The 22025-nt window shown below is 38.7% G+C and overlaps 1 long non-coding RNA gene across 2 annotated transcripts in view; it reads right to left on the bottom strand.

Moving 5' to 3' along the window:
• LOC107976503 (uncharacterized) overlaps positions 1-22025 on the bottom strand; it is a 151949-nt gene that overhangs the window by 740 nt on the left and 129184 nt on the right. The window contains exons 2-4 of one of the 2 annotated variants that reach the window (XR_001720546.3): positions 20211-20315; positions 18536-18639; positions 9067-9534 (exon numbers count right to left, since the gene is read on the bottom strand). This is a non-coding gene — a long non-coding RNA (uncharacterized LOC107976503). Of the gene's footprint in view, positions 1-7729; positions 9535-18535; positions 18640-20210; positions 20316-22025 lie in introns of those variants that run through there. The other variant, XR_001720545.4, reaches the window with a different exon arrangement.

Genomic DNA, 22025 nt, shown 5'->3' with positions numbered 1-22025 from the left:
GCTGGTATTTATAACATACTCTTCCATGACACGTTCCATATTCCTTTTTCCCTCAACAATCACCTTGGCGGATTGTGGTTCTTTGCCTGGTGGGGTGATTCATACCTTCATTCTTGAAGGCTCTGGGCCATCATTAATTCCTGTCTGAATTGGGTTATTGTAGTTTTCCGTGGGCCTTCATGGCAGGACATAGTAGTACGGAGACATGCCCTAAGGGATCGCCTGTGTTCCAGACATACCCTTCCTCACCTCCATCCTACAGTAGTAACCAATTTCTCCTTCATAATCAGGATTAATCACCTTAGCCAGTACAGTAACTCCCTTCTTTGCTTGTTCACTGAAAGGCATAAAGAGCCTACAGTGGTCAGAGAGCAGTGTAACTTTTCGTTTAATAGAATCATTGCTGTATCTCTTGGTGGAAGCATTCCTCCCTTTGGAACTAAGACTTCTAGATACCAGAATCTAAAGTTGTGGTAACAGGAAGCAAAAATTTTGCTAGCGGTTGCCTAGGGGTAATAGTGAACAAAGACACTTCCATTTCCGCTGTTTGATTACTGGACCTATGAATCCTGGCTATGTGAGAAACAACAAGCAGAGACCTTGATCACCTTTTCCTTCCACATGACAGCACACAGGTCCACTACATTCATGATAATATGCTAAGTGAACATGGTGAACAAGAAGTAGTAACAACTTTAGACTAATTGGTAAGACATTTGCATGTCAAAGGCTGAGAAAGAAAAATGACACAAACTTGGGGGCCTCTAACCTAGTGAAATTTCTAGGGGTCCAGTGGTGTGGGGCATGTTTGGATATCCCTTCTAAGGTTAAGGTAAGTTGTTGCATCTGGCTCCTACAACCAAAAGAGGCACAATGCCCAGCAGGCTTCGTTGGATTTTGTAGGCAGCGTATTCCTCATTTGAGTGGGTTACTCCAACTCATTTACCAAGTCACCTGAAAGGCTACTACTTTTGAGTGGGGCCCAGAACCAGAGAAGGCTCTGCAATAGGTCCAAACTGTTAGGCTACTTGGACAAAATTATACAGCAGAACCAATGGTGCTTGAAGTGTAACACATGGAGACACTGTTTGAAGCATTTTGTAAGTCCCTATAGGTGACTCATAGTGTAGGATTTTGGAGCAAAGCCCTGCCATCTTCTGCAGATAACTACTCTTTTAAAAAGAAAACCTTTGGCTTGTTACTTGACCTTAGTAGAAACTGAACATTTAACCATGGGCCACCAAGTAACCATGTAACCTGAGCTACCCGTTATGAACTGTGTGTTGACTGACCCTCCAAGCTATAGAACTGGGCATACATAGCCCAAGGTGGTTGGGATTTTCACTGGAAAACTTTGAGAGTGGAATAATTTATCCCCAGTCCATTAAGAAAACGTAAGTTGTGGAATGACTTGGCCTTCCCTTAATACAGTTACACAGTTGTATCCTGTTATAATTCAAGGGGAAAAAAGATTTAAAATAGTTGGGGAAAAGGACGACATATCCGTTTGTCCTCTTATTTAATTGTATGCTTTTATTTTTCTACTTACATTTTTTTCTGTGGAAATAATTTTCTGGACAGCAAAATGTTCATTTAATAATTAGAAATAGGTTCATGCTTGTTACTAGTTTTAGCTAACCTGATCTCTTACTTTTGAAGTTTACTGGGTTTTGTTTATACTTTTGAGATAAGAATACATTTTGTCCTCTCGTCACGTTCATAAATATGATATATAGTGATTTCTTGTAATAAGCTGAATGTACTTTATGCTGGGTAAAGAGTTAAATTGACATAGATAATAAGCTATTTATTAGCAGTTTTTCACTATAAAATTAGGCTGATTTCATTTATTTGGATTTGTAACTATATGCACTCAGATGTATACAATAAAAAGTAATTTAATTTTATAGAATTTTTGGTGTTTTTTTCACAAGATTTATTTTAAAATCAGAAATTGTATCGCTGATTTCATTTATTTGGATTTGTAACTATATGTACTCAGATGTATACAATAAAAAATAATTTAATTTTATAGAGTTTTTGGTTTTTTTCCCACAAGATTTTTTTTAAATCAGAAATTGTATTCTAACCTCTAAATATACAAATGTGTAGGGCGCAAGAGACTGAAGTGGGTACTGTACTTAATAAAATCCTTTATCTTCCCATATGCTAAACAAATAAAGACCACCTGCTTTCAATCTATTTGCTTTCCAGACTGCACCAATAATGCATATGAGACAAATTACAGTATTTTCCTGCTTAAATGACAAAGTGGTATTTAAAATAAGTGAAATTTAATTATCTTATTTCAATATATTAATGTTAACAGAGGAAAATTCATAAGTTGTCAAGTAATTATATAGCCTAAGCATAAATACATAAATCACTATGTAGAATCTGTAGTAAAAATGCACAATTCATAAAGGATTCCAGGAATTTAAAATTTCAATAAAATGAAAAGTATTATATTTTGTGATAAATTACTAAGAAAAGTTACAGATACTCTCTTATATAGGATTGCATAATTATGAATTGTTTTAATCTATTTGAGATATCTGAAGATCTTGATGTGAAATATATAACTTTTCTCTTTGATGAATAATATATTTCATAGATTTAAAAATTAGCAAATAGAAAAATGGGATACTTATAAAAGAAAAAATAAAAACCTCCCAAGATCTTTGGCAATTTCAATACCCAGAAATAAACATTTGACATATTTGTCTCCAGTATTTTCTTTAAATCATGTATGTGTGTTATATGAGGTTTATGCTTACACATCCATTTAATGTAGAACTATATTTTTTGAATAATTAAAATCATGTTCTGTATAGTCTCATTCTTGCATTTATTTACAATCATAAACATTTTCTCATGGTGTTAAATATTTAGAAAACATCACTATAGTGCCTACAAAGTATTTTTTATGAATACTTCTTTAATTTCTTAGAGCATTCCTCTATTACTAGCATTTATGTCTATTTCTATTTCTGTCCTAAATAGATTCTGTTCCAAATTTTATCATAATCATCTCTTGCTTTCTTAAATACTTTTAACACCTTAATGTACATTTAAAATACTATAGTTTAGTTTTTCCTGAGTTTCGAACTTAATGTAAGTGATATCATAATGTTTATATTATTTTGTGCTTGGCTTCTTCCATTCACTTGTTCCAACCATTCATCTTGTTGCATGTTATTACGGTGTTTTCTTTGTCATTGATATATTTTATTCCACGGAATGAAAATGCCATATTGTATTTATGGGTTTGGGAGTTTTGTTTTGTTTTTTTTCCTAGTTTGAGGCTATTACAAACAGAATGTTGTCTGTATCCTTGTGTGTGTTTCTGAGTGCATATATATATGTGTGTGTGTATATATATGTGTGTGTGTGTGTGTATATATGTATTTATATATGTATATGTATTTCTCTTGGTTATGTAACCATGGTGGAACTACCAGCTCTTGGAGTAGATGTATCTTTAACTTTAGTTAATTTAAAATTATTCAACAAAGTGGTGACAATAATTGCTCTGCCCATTCATCAGGAGTGGCAGTTACAGTTATTCTATATTCTAGCCAATATTTAGTATTTTATTTATTTATTTTTAATTAATTTTTTTTGAGATGGAGTCTTGCTCTGTTGCCCATGCTGGAGTGCAGTGGCGTGGTCTCAGCTCACTGCAAGCGCCGCCTCCTGGGTTCACACCATTAGTCTGCCGCAGCCTCCTGAGTAGCTGAGACTACAGGCGCCTGCCACCACGCCTGGCTAATTTTTTTGTATTTTTAGTACAGATGGGGTTTTACTGTGTTAGCCAGGATGGTCTTGATCTCCTGACCTTGTGATCTGCCCACCTCGGCCTCCCAAAGTGCTGGGATTACAGGCATGAGCCACCGTGCCCAGCTGCCAATATTTAGTATTGTCAGCCATTACATATGTAGTGTTTATATATCTGTATATCACAAACATACATAGATCATTACGATTTTAATTTGCATTTTCTGATTGCTAATAAGATTTTGTGGCTATTTGGATTTATTTTTGTAAAATGCCCCTTAAATCTCTCTCTCATTTTAAATTTATTTTAGAGTTCTCTTTATTTTCTGGATATAAGCCCTTTGCCATTTATAGGTCTTGTAAACTTACATTCCTGGAGAATATTTTAGTTGATATATAATTTTCATTTTATTTTATTTTTACTTTTTGTAGAGATGGGGTCTTGCTTTGCTGCCCAGGCTGGTCTCAAGCTCCTGGTTTGAAGTGACCCTCTCCTCCTGACCTCCCAAAGTGCTGAGATTACAGGCATGAGCCACTGTACCCAGCTGAGTTGATATATGATTTGAAGTTGTAGTTATTTCATTTCATCATCTTGAATCTATTTTTATAGCTTTATTGTATCTTTTGATAAGTCAATTTGGTTTTTTGAAAGTAAGGTAATTTTTTTTTCTGTGGTTATATTTCCTAACTGCTTTTGGATCTAATATGATGTGTCTAAGTATACTTTTCTTTTTATTTATCCACCTTTGCATTTGATAGGATCCTTGAATCTGTGGGTTAAGGTCTTTCTAAGTGTTTTGCAAAACACTTATCTTCTATTTCTTCAAACATTGTTTTTGTGGCAGTTTCTCTCCTCTTTTTCTGAAATGCCAATTACCTGGCTCTTAAACTACCTTCCTGTATACTTTGTGTCTCTTACTCTTTCTTCTGTATTTTTCATCCTTTTGTCTCTCAGAGTTTTATTCTTAATAATTTCTTCTGGGTTCTTTATCTCTTAAACTCTTTTTAATATCCCATTCATTAATTTCTTGATTTTGGTTTTTCTTTCTAGAATTTCTGTTTATTTTTTTCTATCTGCAACGTCACCTTTCATAGCTTCCAGTTCTCTGTTAAAATTTTTATTCTTGAATATTACACAGACACCCTAATATATGAAAAAGAGGATCACATTTATTTTGGCTTATCACCTCATAAGCCTGGTTATTTTTATGTTCAAACATTATAATTGAAAATGTAATGATTTGATAAGCAAGATGATGTTATCTTCCTCCAGAGAGGATTTTCCTTTATCGATTCCAGGTTCAGGGGACACTAGCAATCCTGGATCATATTAATCCAATGATAGGAATTGAAGATTCTTCGGAAATTCCTAAATTCTTAGGATTCTTAAATTCTTACTTCACAGAAAGTCTTTACTGGGTTTGACTTTCAGCTCTGTCACTTAATTTACGTTAGACCTCTGTATTTTGACAGATTGCTTGATCACTCACAGCCCTAAGAAAAATTAAATATATCTACCTTATAAGATTAGAAAAAATATAGAAATCACGTAATATTTAGTTTACATTCAAGAAATAAAAAAATTTCATAATCTAAAGCAGACAAAAATAGAAGCATGTAATAGTATAGAGAAATTACTGAGTGGCCGACAGTTTTCTAGGGGCCCAGGAAGCTCAGATGAAGTCCACAAGAGGATTGGTTTACCTCTGGCTCATCCTTACTTTACAGTGTAGCCTTTTGGGTTCCCGACCCAATGAATGAGGAAAATCTGCAAGCCCCCATCTTCAGCTGGGCCAATACTTCAACTCTTAGTCCTCTAGACCAACAGGGCTGTCAAAAAGTACTGCTCAGGCTCTCCGTAGCCTAGTCTACTCAGGAAATGACCCCTGAAAACATGGTCCTACATGCTAAGATTACATGTCTAAATTTCATTCTCATCCTGGATATTATCCCAGTTATTCTTCAGTACTTTTAAAAGTTCTCCACTACTTCAAACATTTTTCTTAAAAAAAAAAAAAGTCCAGTTTTCCTCATGGTCCCTGGCGAATGGATTTGTTCAAGTAACCTAGTCCCTTATTAAGGAAAGAAGAAACATTCTAATTGATTTTTAAAACCTTGGTTATTTGTTGAGAATTTGATCCATCCAAATTGATCCCCTGGTGGTTTATTTATCTTAAAGGCAATCTATATTATCATATATATTGATCACATATTTCTTCATTGTGTTTTAGACTGGCAGTTTTGTATAATGGATAAACACAAAAATCTCTACAGCTGGATTGTCTAGGTTCAAATTCCAGCTCCACTAGTTACTAATTGTGTGACATTAGATATTTTACTTAATGGCACTGTGTTTTCAGTTTTCTGTAAAATGCAGAAAATCATAACAATGTCGTCTATATCAGAGGGTTGTTGGTAGGTTTAAGTGAGTAATATATGTGAAGGCCCCTAGAAAACTGTCTGGCACTCAGTAACTTCTCTATAGTACTACATGCTTCTACTTTTGCCTACTTTAGATTATGAAATAATATTTTTTATTTCTTGAATATAAACTAAATACTAGGTGATTTCCATATTTCTTCTAATCTTATAAGGTAGATACATTTATTTTTTTCTTGGGGTTTTGAGTGATCAAGCAATCTGTCAAAATACAGAGGTATAAAGCAAATTAAGTGACAGAGCTGGGAGTCAAACCCAGTAAAGTCTTTCTGCAAAGTAAGAATTTAAAAGTTTCCAAAAATTTAGAAAAAGTCTCATTGCTCTGTAGCCATGGTAATAAGTAGCCACCAGAATGTATTTTAAACCTGTTCAATTATTCAGTGACAACTCACTTCAGTGAACATGCTTTTGCAAGCCAACCAATCCACCAATTAGGATCAATCTCTTGCTTCTTTAACTTTGTATTATAGATTTTTAAAAACCTTGGGGTGTTAGTCCATTTACACACTACTGATAAAGTCATACCCAAGACTGGGAAGAGAAAAAAGGTTTAATTGGACTTAGAGTTCCACGTGACTGGGGAGGCCTCAGAATCATGGTGGGGGGAAGCGGTGCTTCTTACATGGTGGTGGCAAGAGAAAATGAGGAAGAAGCAAAATCAGGAACCCCTGATAAACCCATCAGATTTTATGAAACTTATTAACTATCACAAGAATAACATGGGAAAAACCGGCCCCCATGATTCAATTACATCCCCCTGGGTCTGTCCTACAACATGGGGGAATTCTGTGAGATACAATTCAAGTTGAGATTTGGATGGGGACACAGCTAAATCATATCACTTGGTTATTTATTGAGAATTTGATTCATCCAAATTGATCCCTGGTGATTTATCTTAAAAGCAATCTATATCTCATATATATGTATCACATATTTCTTCATTATGTATTAGATTGGCAGTTTTGTATAATGGTTAAACACAAAAATCTGTAATTTAGTAGAATAAGTGCATCTCTAGTGAACACACCACCAAGTGCTAATCAGTCACCAACAGTCTCACCTGAGTAACCACACTTCTATTTTGTCTATCCACTTACATCTATGAAAGTCTACCAGCCCCGAAATTCCATGGTCCTCTATAACCCAAATAAGATCAGCACTTGTCTCTGCTCAGACTGACTGGGCTTGATCATTATTGTTCCCCCTTAATATAGTAATCAATAAATTCAGCTTTGTTTTTTTATTTCAAATATTGTATGGTGGTCCCATCTTTGACAATTCTTAAGGTACCATGGACATAATTTTGAATACCTTTGCATGGCAACATCTCAGCAAACACTTGGATCACAGGTATATTCACTGGACCCCTCCCAACAAAGTCCCTTCAGATCTGCTGCTTTGGAGTCAAACAACGATCTGAGCTTTGATTAGTTTCATTAAACTCTCATTGCTAAATTAATTTTGTTATCATAGAGATTAAGCCAAGTAGATCTTGGTATAAGGTAAGAAATTAGGCCTAGTTTTTTTTTATTATTATCATTATACTTGAAGTTCTAGGATACATGTGCAGAATATGCAGCTTTGTTACAAAGGTATAAACGTGCCATGATGGTTTGCTGCACTCATCAACCTGTCATCTACATTAGGTATTTCTCCTAATGCTATCCCTCCCCTAGCCCCCGACCCCCCGGCAGGCCCCCTGTGTGTGATGGTCTCCTCCCTGTGTCCATGTGTTCTTATTGTTCAATTCCCACTTATGAGTGAGAACATGTGGTGTTCGGTTTTCTGTTCCTGTGTTAGTTTGCTGGGAATGATGGTTTCCAGCTTCATCCCTGTCCCTGCAAAGGACATGAAGTCATCCTTTTTTATGGCTGCATAGTATTCCATGGTATATATGTGCCACATTTTCTTTATCCAGTCTATCACTGATGGGCATTTGGGTTGGTTCCATGTCTTTGCTATTGTGAATAGTGCCACAATAAACATACATGTGCATGTGTCTTTATAGTAGAATGATTTATAATCCTTTGGGTATATACCAGTAATGGGATTGCTGTGTCAAATGGTATTTCTGGTTTTAGATCCTTGAGGAATTGCCACACTGTCTTCCACAATTGTTGAACTAATTTACACTCCTACCAACAGTGTAAAAGCATTCCTGTTTCTCCACATCCTCTCCAGCATCTGTTGTTTCCTGACTTTTTAATGATCACCATTCTAACTGGTGTGACATAATATCTTAGTAAATGGTGTTGGGAAAACTGGCTAGCCATATGCAGAAAACTGAAACTGGATCCCTTCCTTACACCTTATACAAAAATTAACTCAAGATGGATTAAAGATTTAAATATAAGACCTAAAACCATAAAAACCCTAGAAGAAAACCTAGGCAATACCATTCAGGACATAGGCATGGGCAAAGACTTCATGACTAAAACACCAAAAGCAATGGCAACAAAAGCCAAAATTGACAAATGGGATCTAATTAAACTAAAGAGTTCTGTCCAGCAAAAGAAGCTATCATCAGAGTGAAGAGGCAACCTAGAGAATGGGGGAAAGTTTTTGCAATCTATCTATCTAAGGGTGAATATCCAGAAGCTACATGGAATTTAAACAAATTTGCAAGAAAAAAATAAACAACCCCATCAAAAAGTGGGCAAAGGATATGAACAGACAATTCTCAAGAGAAGACATTTATGTGGCCAAAAGACATATGAAAAATGCTCATCATCACTGGTCATTAGAGAAACACAAATCAAGGCCTAGTTTTTTAAAAAATTCATTTGGACTCTTTGATTTGGAAGTGCACCATTTGGTAATTAAACATCTCTTTGTATAAGTTTAACATACCTTTTGTTTTGGAGGTATACCATTTTACAAACATGTTTTTCATTAAATATATGCAGCTTACTTTGATTTTGTCAATATATGCAGTCTTGTTTCATTCTCAATCCAATCCACGTAGGTCCTGAGGTCCTGTAGTTACGGATCCATTAAAAAAATTATGCAAAAGAAAGTGGCCAAGCTTTGTAGGCACCCTCCAAATCTGTCATGTGTGCACTCCTTGTCTTGTCAATTTGTTATAGAGGGTCTCTTTCTTTAATTTGTATTCCTTGATGGATCATATAATATCTTCTTCACCTCAGCTTGGTCTGCAGACCCGAGTTATTCATAAGCACATACTGCCAACCAACTGGAGTGGCTCCTCCTTCTACCCTGTCACGGGTTTGTCTATGTAAAAGTCTCAACTTTCTCCTGGAAAACATCTACTTTCTATTATATAAAAAGTTGCACTGTAATCCCAATTGTTGTACTTTCCTTGGTAAACAGAGAAATGAAAGGGTGAAAGAGAAAAATAAAGAAAGAAATTAACAATGTCAAAATAACATATGACATGTCAAAATCAGTAAATTAATATGTGTAAGAGGAGCTCTTAACATGAAATAAGCAATAGTCAGTTATTAATAGATACACTAAAGGCTCTAATAAAATTAAAAATCCAAGATTGATTTCATATAACAAATGCTTTGGAACTTTTGGAAACTTATATTCTTTCATCTCTGTTTTTCTACTGAGCTTTATGTAATATTTGATTTTCTTTCAGGGCTTTCTAAAGCAAAGAACACTCATAAATTTGACAGAACTCAGATATATGGAAGTGGGATTAAAACTTTGATGCAGAGTAAAGTCAGGGTCTATATAATTAAGGAGTTTCTTAAACTTTAAAAGATCAGGCAAAAGTTTCCTATGGAATTCAGGACTTTACTGGAAACTTATCCTGAACTGAAGATCTGCACTAACTAATCAAATAATTGTTAGCTCCCTCAGATGGTAAAAGTCATTTAAGAGAGTCAGGGTAGAAAAGAGGAGATTTAAAGAACACTAATGCATAAAGCTTAAGAAGTAAAAACAGAATACTTCCTAAGTCTTTCTTTTAATAATAGGTTGAATTAACATTCAAAATTTTAAACTAAATAAAAAATGAAAAGTAGATCTAAGAAAATATTCAAGTTGTATTCTAGGGTAGACCCCAATGCTGAAATAAAGGGAACCATATCCTTTGGTTTTGTAAGTGGCCTCAAACTTGAATTAATAAATTTAATAAGAAGAAATTAAATTAAATGTGAAATTGCCAACTTAGAAAATATCAAACAAGTGGCTAGATATTTCTAGATAGTCTTAAAAATTGCTCAGCCTCCTTGCTTCAGGGCAACTGTAGGAAAACAGCCTGTTGCACGGCAAGGGTGATACCATCTTGAAGCGAAACCACCGTGCTGACTGATACTTGACTCATGCCTTCTAAGGTGTTCTTCAGCAAGGTCTTAAGACATAGACAACCCCTCATAAACATGCTTATCTAACCTCCCCAGTGATCATGAGTTTTGGCAAGAAAGTCTGAGATGTGTTCAGTTGCACATGTTTTACCTTAAAAGCTTGCTATCTGAAGGATATTTTCTGGAGGGTAGGTTCAGGAATTCACTATTTCATGGCTGCCTGACACATTATTTCTGTTTGTCCCTATTAAATATTTTGTTTCTGAAAAACTGTGTTTGTCAGCTTCTTTCTTCAGCCTCTCAGTGTCCTCATTCTTTGTGGGTAGGTCTGCTCAATGCAGAACATTTGGCAAGCTAGCCAGGAGCTGACTGACGAAGAAATAGGTAAAAAGAATGAGGCATCTTTGGGGAAAATTCCAGGATTGTCAGCCACATCTATGTGGGGTGGGGTGGCACGTCTCTTAGATGCTTGTGGATCTCTGAGTACAGGTGCCCCCAAAATGCTGGTTGACCTACAGCAGTTATTCACTAAAAGCTGTAGAGCACACTGCAGTAAGGAAGGGCAGTGGATGGCCCCTGCAGTGGGTTGGCCACTTCTGTGGGCCATTCATTTGCTAGCAAGGAACCAGCTAGTAGCAGAAGCTAAAATTAAATGGCTGGAGGAGGAATTGCAACTAGAAAAGGACATGAGCCTTTCAATTTCTCTCCTTGCTTTCAATTTAGTGGACAACTTTGAAGACTAAGAGACAAAATTCGAAACATTAGCATGTAGATTTGTCTACTTAGGGAGAAAGAAATGGAAATAACAAAAATTCAGAGCTATCATAACTAAGCTTGATTGTGATGTGAAAACATGGAATCTATGGAATGTTATGAAGAGGAAGACTCAGGTGACATAGAAGTAATAGATAAGGAGGGGACGAGGATCATTGGCAAGCTCCTTCCTCATGCAAAGCAAAGCAAAGGCTCAACAAATGCAGCTAAATGGGAGTTAACCATACAGGAGACTCTCACTATCAGGGAAGACACTGCTGCAGAACTATTAGAGATTGCAAAGACCTTTAAACAACTACCTAAGGAAACCCTGACAGCTTGGATGGGCCAATTGTAGGACACAGTGGGTTGTGGTGTTTCCTTGGCTGGGAATGAAGCAGACAAAAATGAGTGCCATCAGTATCCACACCAGCACTGCAGCAACACTTTTATAACGCAAGGCAAACATAAGGGAATCATTGCCTTATGGACTGGGTCATCCTGACTATGAAAGAGGCTTGGCCTAATGAAGGGGACTTAACAGGAGGGACGATCTCCCAGAGGTTGATCAAAGGGGTGCAAGGATTTCTCTGAGACTTAGGAATGGGGCGAACTATCTATGCTCGGCTTTTTGCAGGACCTGATTAAGCAGTTTGTACTGTTGGGATAAAAAGTAAATTGCTACAAAAATGGTGTGGCCCTTAACTGTCTTTGTTGTGTGCTATAGTGGAATAAGACATATATCCCATAGGAGGTGGGAGAAGCTATCACAGATTTGGGAGAAACCAGGAAAGTCAAGGATAGAGTACACTTGGTAACCAGACATGAACTAACAAAGGGCAAAAAGAAAACCCCAAAGACAGGAGAAAAGGGGGAAAGTGACTGGTAAGGGTCACATGTAAATAAACATGGCATGATTTGTTGGGAGCAGAAACACCCCAAGAAAAAAATATACAACCAAATGCTGTATTAGTAGCCTTATGGAGAGAACTACAGCCTGACCAGCAGTTTGATCCTGTCCCTCTGCCCTGCTGGCAGAAGAGGAAGACAACTCAACCCTCCTCCATCTAATGTCTTAGCCTGTTGAGTGTGGATCCCACCTCAACCCCGAGATTAGGAGTGAGGCCAAAGTCAACTCTGTGTTCGAGCCATAGGGGGTGACCAGAGGCCCAATACTGTGCTCATCATTTACTGGTTCCTCCAGAATAAAGAGAAGACTATTGCCTTAGTAGATACTGGGGCAGAATTTAATTTAATCCATAGAAATCCAAAAAAACCCTGGTCAATGGACTGCCATTGATGGTTATGGGTGCAAACAATCTGAGTAAAAAGGATTTTAATACATCTAGGAATTGGAAAAGCTCCCTGTGTCCTGGGTAAGGTATTTATTTCCCCTATTCCAGAAGACAATTTAGGCATGGATATTGTGTTGACAGAGACTTTGCAAACTGCTGTGGGAGAATTCAGATTGAAGGTGCCTATAGTAAAGGCTATCTTCAGGGGAGTGGAAAAATGAGACCCTGCACAGCTCCCTGACCCTAAGCAGATTGTTAATGTTAAACAAAAAAATTGCCTTGTGGGCAGTGATATATTGAAATAAATGCAGCTATTGGAGAAATGGCAAATGCGTATATTATCTGCCCAGTTCAAAGCCAGTTTAAGAGTCCCATCTGGCCTGAATGCAAAGCAGACAGTATGTGGCAGACGATTGTGGATTATTGGGAATTAAACAAGGTGACCCTAGCCGTGTATGTTGCAGTTCGTAATATCACTCAGGTAGTCAACTACATAGTGTCCATGCTGGAGACACATCACATTGTCTTAGATTTTGCTAATGCCTTTCTCAGCATTTCTCTCTCCAAACAATCGCAAGGCCAATTTGCTTTTGCCTGGCAAGGCTACCAGTGGATTTTTCAACTGTTGCCTCAGGGATAGCTTTATAGTCCCACCATTTGTCACAGAATGGTGGTTAGAGACTTGTCTGTTCTCATTCCCATCTTTTTTTAAAATTTATTTAAACAGTTTTTGGGAAACAGGTGGTTGTTGTTACATGGATAAGTTCTTTAGTGGTGATTTCTGAGATTTTGGTGCACCCATCACTTGAGCAATGTACACTGTACCCAATTTGTAATCTTTTATCCCTCACCCCCCTCCCACACTTCCTTGAGTCCCCAAAGTCCATTATATTATTCCTATGCCTTTGCATCCTTGTAGCTTAGCTCCCACTTACAAGTGAGAACATATGATATTTGGTTTTCTATTCCTGAGTTACTTCACTTAGAATAACAGCCTCTGTTCCATTTTTATGGCTGAGTAGTATTCCATGGTGTATATATACCACATTTTCTTTATCCACTGGTTGGTTGATGGCTGTTTAGGTTGGTTTCATATTTTTATAACTGTGAACTGTGCTGCTATAAAATATGCAGGTACATGTGTCTTTTTCATGTAATGACTTATTTTGCTTTGGATAGTAGTGGGATTGCTGGATTGAATGTATATTCCACAGTTGTTAGGTAAAATGTATCGGAGCAACCAGCCCCCAATATTTCAACGTAGGTTCTTTTCTATTTTCCCTAAGTGTTGGCCGGTCTGAGAAATAAAGAGTACAAAAGAGAGAAATTTTACAGCTAGGCCTCCAGGGGTGACATCACATGTCAGTAGGTTCCGTGATGCCCCCTGAACCACAAAACCAGCAAGTTTCTATTAGGGATTTCAAAAGGGGTGGGGGGTATGAATAGGGAGTGGGTCACAGAGATCATATGCTTCAGAGAGCAATAAAAGATCACAAGGGCAAGGAGGCAGAACGAGATCACAAGGCCAGGGCAAAACTAGAATTACTGAGGAAGGTCCATGTCCCACTGGGCCTACATTGTTGTTGATAAACATCTTAACAGGAAACAGTGTTCGAGAGCAGATAACTGGTCTGACTAGAATTCGCCAGGCTGGAATTTCCTAATCCTAGCAAGCCTGAGGGTGCTGCAGGAGACCTGGGCGTATTTCATCCCTTATTTTTAACTGCATAAGACAGACACTCCCAGAGCGGCCATTTTAGAGACCGCCCCCTGGGAATGCATTCTTTTCCCAGGGCTATTCCTTGCTAAGAAAAATAATTCAGCGATATTTCTCCTATTCGCTTTCTGTAAGAAGAGAAATATGACTGTTCTGCCTGGCCCTGCAGGCAGTCAGACCTTACAGTTATCTCCCTTGTTCCCTGAACATCGCTGTTATCCTGTTCTTTTCAAGGTGCCCAGATTTCATATTGTTCAAACATACACGCTTTACAAACAATTTGTGCAGATAACACAATCATCACAGGGTCCTGAGGCGACATACACCCTCAGTTTATGAAGATGACGGGATTAAGAGATTAAAGTAAAGAGAGGCATAGGAAATTATAAGAGTATTGATTGGGGAAGTGATAAATGTCCATGAACTTCACAATTTATGTTCAGCGATTACAGTAAAGACAGGTGTAAGAAATTATAAAAGTATTAATTTGGGGAACTAATAAATGTCCATTAAATCTTCACAATTTATGTTCTTCTGCTGTGGCTTCAGCCGGTCCCTCTGTTTGGGGTCCCTGACTTCCTGCAACAAAAATGTTCTATAAATATCTGTTAAGTCCATTTGTTCTAGGGTATAGTTTAAGTCCATTGTTTCTTTGCTGACTTTCTGTCTTGATGGTGCTGTCAGTGGAGTATTGAAGTCCACCATTATTATTGTGTTGCTGTCTATCTCATTTCTCAGGTCTAGCAGTAATTGTTTTATAAATTTGGGAACTTCAGTGTTACGTGCATATATATTTAAGATTGTAATATCTTCCTGTTGGACTAATCATTTTATCATTATATACTATCTTTCTTTGTACTTTTCTTTTTTTACTGTTGATGCTTTAAAGTCTTTTTTGTCTGACCTAAGAATAGTGACTTCTGCTCACTTTTGGTTTCTATTTGCATGGAATATCTTTTTCCACCCCTTTACCTTAAGTTTATGTGATTCCTTATGTGTTAGGTGAGTCTCTTGAAGACAGCAGATACTTGGTTGGTAGATTTTTATACATTCTACCAGTCGATATCTTTCAAGTGGAGTGTTCAGGCCATTTATAGTCAATGTTAGTATTGAGATGTAATGTACTGTTCTATTCATCATGTTAGTTGTTCCCTAAATACCTTGTTTATTTCATTGTGTTATTATTTTACAGGCCCTGTGAGATTTGTGCTTTAAGGAGGTTCTATTTTGGTGTATTTCAAGGTTTTGTTTCAAGATTTAGAACCCCTTTTAGCATTTCTTATAGTGCTGGTCTGGCAATGGAAAATTCTCTCAGCATTCATTTGTCTGAAAAAGACTTAATCTCTCTCTCATTTATGAAGCTTAGTTTTGCTGAATACAAAATTCTTGGCTGACAATTATTTTGTTTAAGGAGGCTAAAGATAGGACCCCAATCCCTTCTGGCTTGTAAGTTTTCTTCTGAGAAATCTGCTAGGTTTTCCTTTATACGTTACTTGATGCTTTTGTCTCATAGCTCTTAAAATTATTTTCTTTGTCTTGACTTTAGATACCCTGATGACTATGTTCCTTGGTAATGATCTTTTTGTAATGAATTGCCTGGGAGTTCTTTAAGCTTCTTGTATTTGGATGTCTAGATCTCTAGCAAGGCCAGGGAAATTTTCCTTGATTATTCTCTCAAATAAATTTTCCAAACTTTTAGATTTCTTATTCCTCAGGAACACCAATTATGCTTAGCTTTGGCCATTTTGGCTATATTTCTTGGAGACTTTATTAATTTTTTAAATTCTTTTTTTCTTTGTCTTTTTCTGATTGGGTTAATTTGAAAGCCTTGTCTTTGAGCTCTAAAGTTTTTTTCTACTTAGTCTAGTCTATTGTTGAAACTTTCCAGTGCATTTTGTATTTCTCTAGGTGTGTCTTTTATTTCCAGAAGCTATTTCTATTTCTCTGGAAAATTTTTCATCCATATTCTGTATTTTCAAAAATTTTCTTTAAGTTGGGTTTCATCTTTCTCTGGTATCTCCTTGAGTAGCTTAAAAATCAACTTTCTGAATTCTTTATCTGGCAATTCAGAGATTTCTTCTTGGTTTGGATCCATTGCTGGGGAGCTAGTGTGACCTTCTGGAGATATATAGAATCCTGTTTTGTCATATTACCATAATTAGTTTTCTGGTTTTTACTCATTTGGATAAACTATTTCTTCAATTTGTTATTGAATTTAGTTTCGATTGGACTATGTTTTTTTTTTATTAATTTTTTCTCCCTTTAAGGATTGGACTTCAATGTTTATTTTAGTCTGGTGCTTGTAGGGTGAAGACTCTGTCTGAGTTCCCTAGTTATAGAGAGTCTTTGTGTACTGGCTTTCCTCAGTGCTGGTTGTAGCAGTTATGCTCTTGTGTGTGGGTGAGTTCACTGTCTCCTATGGAGTTGGAATGGCAGGGATCTCTTGATGCTTATCTCATCTCATTCTCTCTTGGTGTTTCTTTATTTAATTTCCCCCCAGTATTTTATTTACCGTATAGATGATTGAGGATCCTGTCCCAGTGTTTTGGCTATTCAGATCAGATAGACACCTCTTTTCATCTACAGGAATGTTGATGTTTTCAGTAGGGAGGAATTGTGACTCTGCCTCTTGTGCAGGCCTGAATCTGGTGGGTGCTCCTCCTGTGAAGCTTTGCTCCCACTTGATGATCCCATGAAGGCTGTCTATAGGTGCATCTATGCTGCATTCCTGTTGGGGGAGCCCCAGCTGTATTTTCAGTAGAGTGCCATGGGGGAACAAGGACCTCTTCTCCAAGGGCCTTCACAATCACAGAGGCTGCTTGCCTGTTGGGATACAGGTGCAGACTTCCTCTGTGCCCAGCACTGCAATTGTGTCTCTGCTGTGAGAAACTTCCCACCAGCAGAAAGATCTGGGACTCAAGGCCTGATGGGATAATCCCTCAGTGTTGTACTCTCCCCCTTCCACAAGGAATGGGGCTTCCTGAGAGCCAGATTGCAGTGATTGTTATCGCTATTTTGGATCTAGCCACCCAAAGGGGCTACCAGGTTCTAGGGAATGTTTGCCAAGAGTCCAATGATGTGACCAGTCTTCAGGTCTCTCAGCTGTGGATTCCAGCATTTGCTCTGATGGAGGTGGCAGAGGAGTGATGTAGACTCTCTGAGGTTCCTTGGTTGTAGATAGGCTTAATATGCTGGCTTTCTCAAATGCCGGTTATGCCAGTAGTGAAGTTGTCAGGATGTCTGGTTAGCCAAGGTGTTGCAGGCAGCGGAGTTAGCTGTTGTTTTCTCCTTCCTGGGAGTAGGCTTATTCTTCCAAGAATTGCTGTAATGGCCTGAGCTGTTTGGCCTCTAGCCAGGTGGTGATGCTTGCAAGAGAGCATCAGCTCTGGTAGTAGCAGTGGGATTTGAGCTTGCTGTAAGTTGGCCAGGTAAAGTAGTCTGGTTTTTTAGGCAATGGGTGGGGCCATAAAGCTCCCAGGAACTTCTGTATTAAGTTACCAGAATGGGTAGAGAAATACCATCAGGTGGGGGCTGGGTTAGGTGGGTCTGAATTAAGACTCTTTTTTGGTGGGGATGGCTGTGGCCACTGTAGGGAATTAGAGGGTGGATCTCAATCCAAAGGGGTTGCATTCCAGAGGGGAGTATGACTGCCTCTGCTGTACAGTTCAGTTCAGAATAGGAGTGGGGAATAGCCAGTTGTGAAAGGTCCCACCCAGCTACTAGGCTGTTGGTGAGGCCAGCCTCACTCCCACAGCGCCCCACTAACAGTGCCAAGTTTAGCTCCAGGCAGCCTGTGCATAAAACTCGGACCTGCCCCATGCCATAAGCTTCCCCACTGAGAAAACAAGCATGGCTTTCAGGCCTTGCCCCTCCCTACCTGCCTGCAAGTCCAGGTGCCCAGTTCCTGTGCTTGTATCTGCAATGCCCTTCCTGCTTGCCCCCAGGTTCTGTTCAAGGGAGTTCATGCCCACTTGAAATTACATCACAAAATTCAGCTGGAAGCTTCTTTCACCCTGTGACCCCTCCCTGAGTTTGTTTGGTGCCTTCCCCATGGGCCCCTGTGAGATATACTTAGGAATGGCTTCCCTGGGCTTGAGCTGGAGACTGGGAGTGCCTACAAGGCTCTTCCCACTGCTGCTTCTACTTTTATATTTCACGCCACTCCCTAAAACTGTTCCAGCTCTAGGTAGGGTTAAAGCCTTTTCTTGTGTCTGGATTTTCAGATTCCCAATGGGGATGTGTTTGAAGGCAGGCTCCCCTTCTTGCTTCTGGAAACTCACAGTTTTTCACCTGTTTCACAGAGTTTGCTGTGGCATGTCACTTCTTTCAAAGGATCTGAGGATGTTTTCTTTCTTTCTTTTTTTTTTTTTTTGGTGAGTGGTTCCTGGAACAAAAGTTCACAGTGTGAATCATCACATAATATTCTGTCCTTCCAAGTGGGAGAGGCACACTAGCACTGTCTCCTATCTGCTATCTTGAAAGGAAAACAAAACAAAACAAAACAAAAACCCTGTCTTTTCTTTCTTGGTTTTATTATGTTGGTAGCATTATGTTAACTTCTGAAGATTTTAATGTGATACAGGCAGTCTTACTGCATTGTGTGCTCATTTATAGGAATAGGGATGGGCAATCAATTCATAGAAGATCCAGGGCACAGGGCCCGCAGTGAAGTTTTTAGGGGTTAGGTGGTCGAGTAAGACTTATTTACTACCTGGTACAGTGATTTAAAAAGTCCAACAATTTCCAACTTCAAAATGGTAAAAGGAATCCAAACATTTATGGATTCTTTTGGGCTATTGGATTCATCCCACACTTTGCCCAGTGTTTGAGAACACTACATGGGCTTGTTAGAGAAAGGGCAGCACCTTGGGCCTGAGAAATCCCTCAACAGGAAGCTTTGCACAGGCAAAAGTGCTGGTACGGCAGGCACAGGCCTTAGATGCCCTTTAGAGGGTACAGCTAGGACTTTGAGTGGTTACTGCTACTCCTGAGGGTATGAGTTGGGCCTTGCAGCAATCATACTATGGTAAATCATTCCCTTTAGGACTTTGGTCACAATTATGGAAAAGAGCCCAAACCAGATACTCTCCCATTGAACAAGGCCTAGCAGCAGGTGGGATGTGAACAAAAACTCTTTCGATGACTATGAGAATTGGTCTGCCAATCAAGAGATGAACAGAAATATTGTTTAAATGACCCACCTCCACTGTAGCCCAAACACCTGCCTTGAATAAATGGCATGCCTATTGGCAACAGTGACGTGTTCTGTCAACCAGTCCTTTAAGCCCAGAACCGCATGCTGTCTTGGGCCCTGTTACATATGAACAACCAAAGGACACCCTGTTATGCCCTTTTACCTCAATGCCTGACACAGTATGAGAAGGAGTGCCACCCATCCAGGGTAGTACTTGGTATACAGGTGGCTCCAGCAGGGAAATCCCTGTATTTGGACTGCTGTTGCTACACAACCACAAACTGACACGATCTGGTATGAAACAGATAAACATCAGAATATTCAGTGGGCTGAGCTGAGAGCTGCTTGGTTAATAATCACACATGAGCCCCAGGCCTTGGTTCTTTGTACTAATAGCTGGGTTGTATTCAAAGGCCTAACTATGTGGCTAGCTCAATGGGAACCAAAAAAGTGGATGATTTTGCACAAACTGTATGGGGCATGAACATGTGGCAAGACATATGGGAGAAACTGCAACACCCTGCGGCTGATTTAACTGCATTCATGTGGTTGCACACTAAAAAGACTCGGTTCCAGGAAATATAGAAGCTGACACTCTAACAAAAATTGGAAGCATCATGCTGGCTCAGGTTGCTGAACTAGTGACCTGGGTACAAAACAAAAGTGGCCATAGAGGTGCAAGAGTAGGCTAGGAGATAGCCCTGGGGGCAGGATTGAGCTAGAAGATAGTGACCTCCCAGCAGCTGCTGCAAACTGTTTACCTTGTTCTCAATTGTGTCCATGGTATAGACCATATCAAGCAGGACACATTTACAGGGATGTTCTCACTGTAGCTGACTGGCAATTAGATTATATAGGACCTCTCCCTGTAAGGAAGGAAATATGTGTTAACCCATGTGGACACTGCTACTAGACTGCTGTAAGGTTTTCCTCCTAAGCAAACTAATCAAGCGAGTACTATTAAAGGGTTAGAGGCTCTAGTACTATGTATGGATACCCCCACTGCATTGACAGTGACTGAGGGATTCACTTTGCTGGACATGATGTCCATGCAACACAATATAGCATGACACTTTCATTTCCCGTATAACCCCCAAGCAGCATGGTTGATTGAAAGGAAAAATGTTCTGTTGAAAGCACAGATTCAAACTTTACTGGGGAAACCTGCCTTGCACGAGTGAATGACTCTTTTATCTGCAGTCCTTATTTCTTTAAGTTCAGCCAAAGAGATGTCTGCCCCATATGATTTGTTGGGACAACCTTTCTCCAGGCCTACCACTGTTCACATATGGGTAACTGAGACAACTTCCTTGCTCCAAGACCTGTTTGACAACCAGTGTTTTTTATGCATGAAGACAGCAACAAACATACTACCAGGGAAGGGGATACTCCAGTGGGGCTTAAAATGGTAAATACCCAACGCTGGTTAAGTTACTCCTGCCAGAGAGCGGGGAATATCCTGGACAGTTAGAGTGGTCTCCATTTGATCCTATTGAACTGGACTCATGATCACCTGCTGTAAGTGGTCAAGATAAACATGTCTAGCTAACGGAATGCTGGTGGGCTCTCAAATATGTTGTACTCTCAACCAAATTACTTTGACAACCACTGCTGACATCTCCTGGGCAACATATATGGTATATGGCCCCTTTACAAAAGCCAAGAGCTATCTCTTTAATAACTGCTTTACATGAATCAACCAACATATGTTCAGAGGTGGAGAAGATCTTCCTTTGCAAATACACTAAATTTCTTTCTTTTCATCCTTAGTTGTTATATTCGGCCACTACTGTAACCAGATGTTGCCTATGAAGCAACTTTTTCTTTATATTCCTGATGAATCAGATAATTTCACTAAATTAATGACTGATATAAAAACACGAATAACTAATCTCTCAGACCAAATCCCCACTTTGAATGATTGGCTTTGTAGCTGGTTTGGGTCCGGGGCACCTAGTGACAGAAGCTGCCTCTTGGTTTAAGTATTATACTCACGTGTTGTTTACTGTTCTGTTTTTGCCTTTATTGTTGTGCTATCTGCCTTCAATGGAGCCAACGCACTGTTGCTGAAGCTATGCAATATCAAGTGTCTTCCCTTTAAGCCCAGAAACTATCACAGAATAGGTGGACACTTGAGATTGTAAAGGCTGGTTTTGAGGGGTGGAGTATAGGAAAACAGCCTGTTGCATGGCAAGGGTGATGGCATCTTGAAGCAAAACTGCCAAGAAGACCCATGCTTGACTTATGCATACCAAGGTGTTCTACAGCAAGGTCTTAAGACAATGTCAGTAGCACAGATAACCCTTTGTAAAGATGCTTATTTAACCTCCCCAGTGGTCACAAATTTTGGCAAGAAATCTGAGATGCGACAAGTTGCACATATTTTACCCTAAAAGCTTTCTGCCTGAGGATATTTTCTGGAGGGTGAATGCAGGGATCTACCGTCTTGTGGCACCTAGAGATATAACTTCAGTTCATAAGTCCCTATTAAATATTTTATTTCTAAGAGGCTATATTTGTCAGCCTCCTTCTTTGGCCTCTCAGCTACCCTGGCCTTTGGAGGTAGATTTGCATAG

Source organism: Pan troglodytes, chromosome 7 (assembly GCF_028858775.2).
Source record: "Pan troglodytes isolate AG18354 chromosome 7, NHGRI_mPanTro3-v2.0_pri, whole genome shotgun sequence".
NCBI classification, from domain to species: domain Eukaryota; kingdom Metazoa; phylum Chordata; class Mammalia; order Primates; family Hominidae; genus Pan; species Pan troglodytes.
Note: the sequence above shows the minus strand (reverse complement) of the source record. Positions and strands in the feature narration are given on the sequence as shown.